Source organism: Mastomys coucha, unplaced genomic scaffold (assembly GCF_008632895.1).
Source record: "Mastomys coucha isolate ucsf_1 unplaced genomic scaffold, UCSF_Mcou_1 pScaffold6, whole genome shotgun sequence".
NCBI classification, from domain to species: Eukaryota; Metazoa; Chordata; class Mammalia; order Rodentia; family Muridae; genus Mastomys; species Mastomys coucha.
Window position 1 is genome coordinate 7,548,146 of NW_022196912.1, and position 6,089 is coordinate 7,554,234.

Below are 6,089 nucleotides of genomic sequence, written 5' to 3' on the forward strand. Positions count from 1 at the left end.
CTGCTTTGCTGTTTCTGTCCCCAGCCCTGGATTTGGGGGAAGGCCTGGGCATGGCTCCCTGCTCCCTGAATGTACTGCCTTGGAAGAGAGCCGGTTGGAATTACGACTCTAAAGGCGTAAGGGAGGCCACTGGATCCTTAGAACTGTCCTGTCTGTTTCCTAAACTCCAAAGTTCCCTTTCATGGCTTTGGATACAACAGTGCTTAGGCAAAGAGAAATGAGATTATCATTTACGTAAAGTAAAGGCAAGGTTCCTGTCCATACTATAAAGAAAAGGCTAAGCAGAATTAGTTTGTGTCTGAATAATAGGAGGCACAGTTGCCTGATGAAATGACAGCCAGTAGATTTAGGAGAGAAGTAAAGACTTAACCTTATCTATAGAAGAGCAGAGAGCCCTAGGCCCAGAAGGAAGGAATACAGATAGTGAGGAGAGAAGTTGAAGGGCTGCCCTGTGGACCTGGCTGAGTTTGGGCTAGGATCCTAAGAGACTATATATAAATGTATGGACACATTCACCTGCTGTCTGCCTGCCACTGACATTATAGTTGTTATCAGAATAAGTCATTCACTGGATAATGATTCTCACCATACGAAGGCACGTTAGGCTCTTTGAGGTAATGACATCACAAAAGTACACTGGCTTCTTGAGGAAATGTGTGCTGAGATGAATCTATAAACATGGCTTTGGAGGTCAATGTGATCCATGTTTGGAGAGAGAGGAAAAAGCTTCATGGAGCAGTGAAAGGTGAATACAATTTCAAAAAGAATGATTTATAGTCTCAAATGAAGAGAGGCAAGGTGTTTGTGATAGGCATGGGTGAGATATAATTGAAGAATTAAGATGGGGAACAATTGCTTAGCAGGCTACAAAGGTCTTCATAAATCACTGGTACTATTTAAAGACAGCAGAAGTATGAGGATTGGGATGGGTCACTGAGAAGTGGTGCCATGATCTATTTGTACACTTATTACGAAACCTTGATAAACAAGGGTGAGCCGAGGAGAGATGCAATTTGGCTGGAAGCAGACCAAAGTCTCTGCTGAAAACTCAGGTTCCTAAGGTGGACAGCTGTAAGGCAGAGACAGTATGCACACACAGAATTATCATAGCAAAGCAAAATAAAAATCAAAACCAAAACTAACAACAAACAATATGATCAAAATATATTGATTGAAATTCTCAGCAAATACCATCATTATAAAAAAGTGTCTTAATGTGGCTTTCCACCACTTTAACGGAGACATCCGTCTTTCATAAGCTTCCTGATGAAGCATTCACTTTCACTCATTTTGTTGTAGGTTGGCCTGATGCTGCTTACTTGATTGCCCCGGACATGAGAGAGTCCACACGTAGACCCTGTGTGACCTTGCCCTCAACTTATGGTTGGTAAATAAAGATCCCGACAGGCGATAACTGGAAAGAAGAGACACAGGTGGGGTTTAGGATTCCTGGGCTTAGGGGGTTGGAGGAGAACAGAGAGAGGGAGAGGAAGAATGGAGGAGGAGCTACCATGGGTTAGGTGAATCATGAAAATATGGTCCTGAGGGCTTGCCAATTGGAGTTAAGAGCAGCCCAGTTAAAATATAGTAATAACTTGGGATTATCAGGAAAAAAAAGACTCTAGTAGCATAGAGAGTAGATATCTTGGCCAGCTCTTGTGCTGTTTAAGACTCATTGTAAATAATAAAAGTTGTGTCTCTTTTATCTGGAAATGGAATGATCAAGGCAGGGTGTAAACTCCAGATTGGGATTAAAAATTTTTACAACACATTTGAACATGATGATCAATCAAAGAGCAGGAGCCTGTGATATTTAAAACCCTTGGGTTAATTGCTTCAGAGTGCACTTGTTATTTAAATAGTGGTCAGCCCCATTTTACAGACTAGGAATTAAAAGGCAGCATCTGCATTATAGCCTAAGCCTGTAGGCTTGTATTTTTCAAAACCTAATCTAATAAGGGTTCTTAAATGCCTCAACCTTCCTTATAGGCCACCAAACCAAAGGTAGGGAAAGAAGATGACTAATAGGACAGGAGGATGTGGACCTGTTTAGAACTAGTTCTTGGGCGTGATTCCAATCTTCATTGTCAGTAATCCAATCCACTAGCAATCAGTCAGACACGAGTCAGCAGCAGCTAGATTCAGAAGAAACTGCGAGGCTCTGCTGATCCGCAAGAGTCCACTCAAGTGGCAAGGAGCAGCTGGAACACCACCAGAAGAAACTGCGAGGCTCTGCTGATCCGCAAGAGTCCACTCAAGTGGCAAGGAGCGGCTGGAACACCACCAAAAGTTCTTTAGTGTGTCTCTTGTCTATGAAGTCACAACCAACGAAGACCAGTGAAGAAAGCAAGGTGAACCAATGCCAGAGTGCTGTCAGTGAAGACCAATAAAGACCAGCAAAGAATTGACAAGGTGAACCAAAGCCAGCGTGTCATCCACTTATACCTTTCCGTATGTCCTCTCAAGCATCCGCTCCAGCAAATCACCCCATGCCCTTTCACCAGGCAGCTTCCAGAGAAGCATCACATGACACAACTGAGTCTCCAAAGAAACCAAACTCCCACTTGATAAGCTTGTTCTGTGTTCATCTATTGCTGATCCATAACAATGGCATCCATGGCCCTACAACATCCTCTGTTGATACTGCCTGCAGTTTCACAAACTGGGTTCTCTCAGAGGAGGGAACAAAGGACCTGAAATAGAGGATTCGAAATGCAAAGAGACATCATGAAGTCAAGTTGAAATAGCCCAATCAAGACTTCACTTTACTTAGATAAGCCAGGGTTTTTATAGTCACAGGAGAAATGGAAACCAAATCTCTAGATTACATATTTGCATGCTGCAAAAAAGGTTCAGGTGCCAAAGTCCCCAGGTTCGGAAGATCTTTAGGAGGTGGGCGTGCTGAGGCAGTGAGAGTACTCAGGCGGCTTCTTCAAAGACGAACTGACAGTCTGCAGAGAGCATCTGTCTTAGCTCCCCAGGTGGTAGCCTCCAAGCAGAGACTGCCAGAAGTCTGATGGCTGAGGGGAAGTGGGAAGTAACACTCTGTCTCTAAAATGGGGAGGTAGTGTTCCTCTCCTGATGTTGCCTGTTGGTTTGTGTGAGGAGGAGACCCAGTCTACACATGCTGGCTGAAAATCAATGACACTCTCATCATTGTTATTGAGACTTTCACTGAGGGGAGTTGATGTGGAAAGAGATCTTTCCTTAGGATACACAGGAAAGCCTCCCCACGCCATGTCTTCTCAACATCCAAGCCTCAGAAGCTCTGGTTGTCACTGAGGTTATGCACAACAAACTTCAAGAAATAGTAGCTCTTAGGTACCCAGTGAGTTCATGAGGCCCCTTACTACAGAACCACCAATCCACCCTCGGGTCCTGAGTCAGAGTTCTTTGGTGGTGGAGAGCAAATGTGCAGGGCTGGGAGTATTGTTAGAGTCCCCCACCCAGCTGCCTCACTGTCACTATCAGAGCCTGGAGGAAGAGCGATAAAATTAGAAAAGGAAAACGGAAACGGCCTAGGGGTAAGAAACACATTAGGTCTGCATGCTCAGGCAGTTCATACTTTATGAAGCAGAACTGATTGAGCATTATAATTTATCTTCCCCTTGGCCTTGAGCCCTTACTGGATTTCCAGAAAGGAAGGCTCACAGAGGAAGGAAGTGGAGAAGAAGGGAAGCCAGGGCAATTCCCACAGTAGGAAGGTGCTTGATCTGAGAGGAGAGAGGGTGGAGCCCGAAAGCTGGCTGCTGAGACAGGCAGGGAAGGCTGGGTGCTTCGGAGCCAGTGTGCTAGTCATGAGAACTTCTTACTGGCCGTAACTCCTAAGGGAGGCATGTGAGCAATGCCTGGCGCCAGCCAAGCCTGCACAGGCGCTCCTGTCCAGATGGAAAATGTGTAGGGAATGAGGGAGGAAGGTGAGAAGAGACTTGGGACTGCTGAGCGAGCGGTACGGATGGCCTTGGGATGGTAAATCTGGCTCCCGTGGGATCAGGGTTGTACTGGATTAAGATGCAGAGATGGGTATCATTTGGGTGAGAAAGAACCTTCATTGCAAGTTTCTAGAACCAAGTTCCTTCAAGGTTCTGTTAAAGTCTTGTTTGTGTATCCCACCTCCAGACATTTCTCTTTTGTCCCCACCCCACCCTACATCCTACAGGTGTTGATGATGTACCAAGCCAGCACAGGCTCCATTGTCTTCCTGAAGCCATACCTGAGGCAAGCACCCAACCTCCTTCCCCTGACCTCCGACATTCCATAACAGAAGTCCTGTTAGTCTAGGATCCAATAAAGATGTGTGTTTCTCAGAGCCTTGAAGTTCATTCTAGGGAAAAACAAAAAACAAACAAGCAAAAACCTTATTTTGTGGAAAAGACCTCATTCATAAAAAAATTTTTTTTTCTGATATAGGGTTTTTCCCTTGTGTAGCCCTGGCTGTCCTGGAACTTGTTTTGTAGACCAGGCTGGCCTTGAACTCATATAGATCTGCCTCTGTATGCCAAGTGCTGGGATTAAAGGTGAGCAATACCACTGCCTGGCTTCTTGAAAATGTTTAAGGATACAATGTGAATTGCCCAGCATGGTTAAAGCTGAGACTTCAAGACAGTTTGATGAAAATGGAAGGACACTTTGGGCCACACCCACCTGGATGCCTGTATGTGAGGTTCAAGAAACCCCCACAGATAACAAACAGTCTTTCCAAATAGGGTCAGGAAACTGCTCCATAGCCGGATGCCAGGAACCAATCCAAATTGCTATCATCTCGGTATCTGTAATCCCATCTAAATATTATGATCTCTATACTTGCTTTCTCTTTGACCAGACAGAAGATTATTGTAGAAAATGGCCAGATGAATATGGGGGCTGCCCATATTGGTCTTGTCAAATACATATGCTAGGATCACGGATCAATCATTTCTTCTACCAACATTGCAAGACACTCTTTTTCTATATACAAGACCCGTGGAATTCCAGGTGGGAGATAGGAGTTGTTGGTAAGCTCTATCGTAAAAATTAGCCCGGGGCCCTAGTAAGTACCATCTATACTCAGAGAAAATATGTCTCAATTGCCCAACCCCTGGATATTGAAAAAGTAGGGGAGATAATCAAACACTCCTCTGAGGTCCTTATCTCTTTGACATCACCCCTCATAAATGGTACTAACTTGTCATTTCACCTTTTACTTCAGACCTTGACCTCGGCATACCAACTCCTTAATGTCTCCAGACCTGGATACTTTAAAGAGTGTTGGTTATGTGTACCCCCTAGAACTAACTCACAATTGTCACTTACAGCATCTCCAGTGATACTGCCAAGTAATGTTACCTTACCCTTTGTCAGCTGCCCTGGCTCCAGTGTTGCCATGACTCCATACCTTACCTCTGTCCCTCTCTTTGGTGTGGCAACCTGTTTTAAGGCCTCTGGGACTCATTCAGTGGGAATGCTGAACTGTAATCGAACCATAACCCTTGATATATCATCTTTGCCACAATGCCCTATAATCCAAAACACGTCAATTCTTTGTGGCACTCAGGCATATCATTGCCTACCTGCTAGCTGGTCAAGAGTTTGCACATTAGTACTTCTTTTCCCTGAACTGGGAGTAATCCAGGGAAATGAGACCCTGCCAATCCCAATTGTAGATATGATAGCTGCCCAACATAAGAGGGCAGTCCAAGTTGTGCCACTCTTAGCTGCTACAGGAATAGCCATAGGTGTTGGTACTGGAGTTGCAGGGATAACAACTTTCATGATCCAATATAATACATTCACTTCTCAGTTTCAAATCAATTTTCAAAAAATGTCTGAAACTGTGCTTACTATCCAAAAACAGATCGATTCTTTGGCAGCTGTGGTGCTTCAGAACAGACGGGGACTAGATATCCTGACTGCTAAAGAACGTGGTCTTTGCCTGTTCCTCCAAGAAGAATGCTGCTTCTACACCAACCAATCTGGGATAGTAAGAAATAAAATCCAGGAGCTACAGTCAGACATAAAAAGTTTCAGAGACCGTAAGACCTACCAGTTCTGAGATTTTTGAAAACCCCATATGGAAGTGGATATTCCCATTTGTAACTCCTCTCCTAGTC

At 44.5% G+C, this 6,089-nt stretch overlaps 2 long non-coding RNA genes across 2 annotated transcripts; one reads left to right on the forward strand and one right to left on the reverse strand.

Moving 5' to 3' along the window:
* The first annotated feature begins 636 nt into the window (after positions 1–636).
* LOC116080000 lies at positions 637–4,309 on the forward strand. Its single transcript, XR_004114272.1, has 3 exons — positions 637–745; positions 1,300–1,433; positions 4,160–4,309. It is a non-coding gene; the product is annotated as an uncharacterized LOC116080000 (long non-coding RNA).
* On the reverse strand, positions 1,153–2,390 carry LOC116080001. The gene is made up of 2 exons (XR_004114273.1): positions 2,046–2,390; positions 1,153–1,414 (listed from the first exon to the last, which is right to left on the reverse strand). It is a non-coding gene; the product is annotated as an uncharacterized LOC116080001 (long non-coding RNA).
* Positions 4,310–6,089: the final 1,780 nt, after the last annotated feature.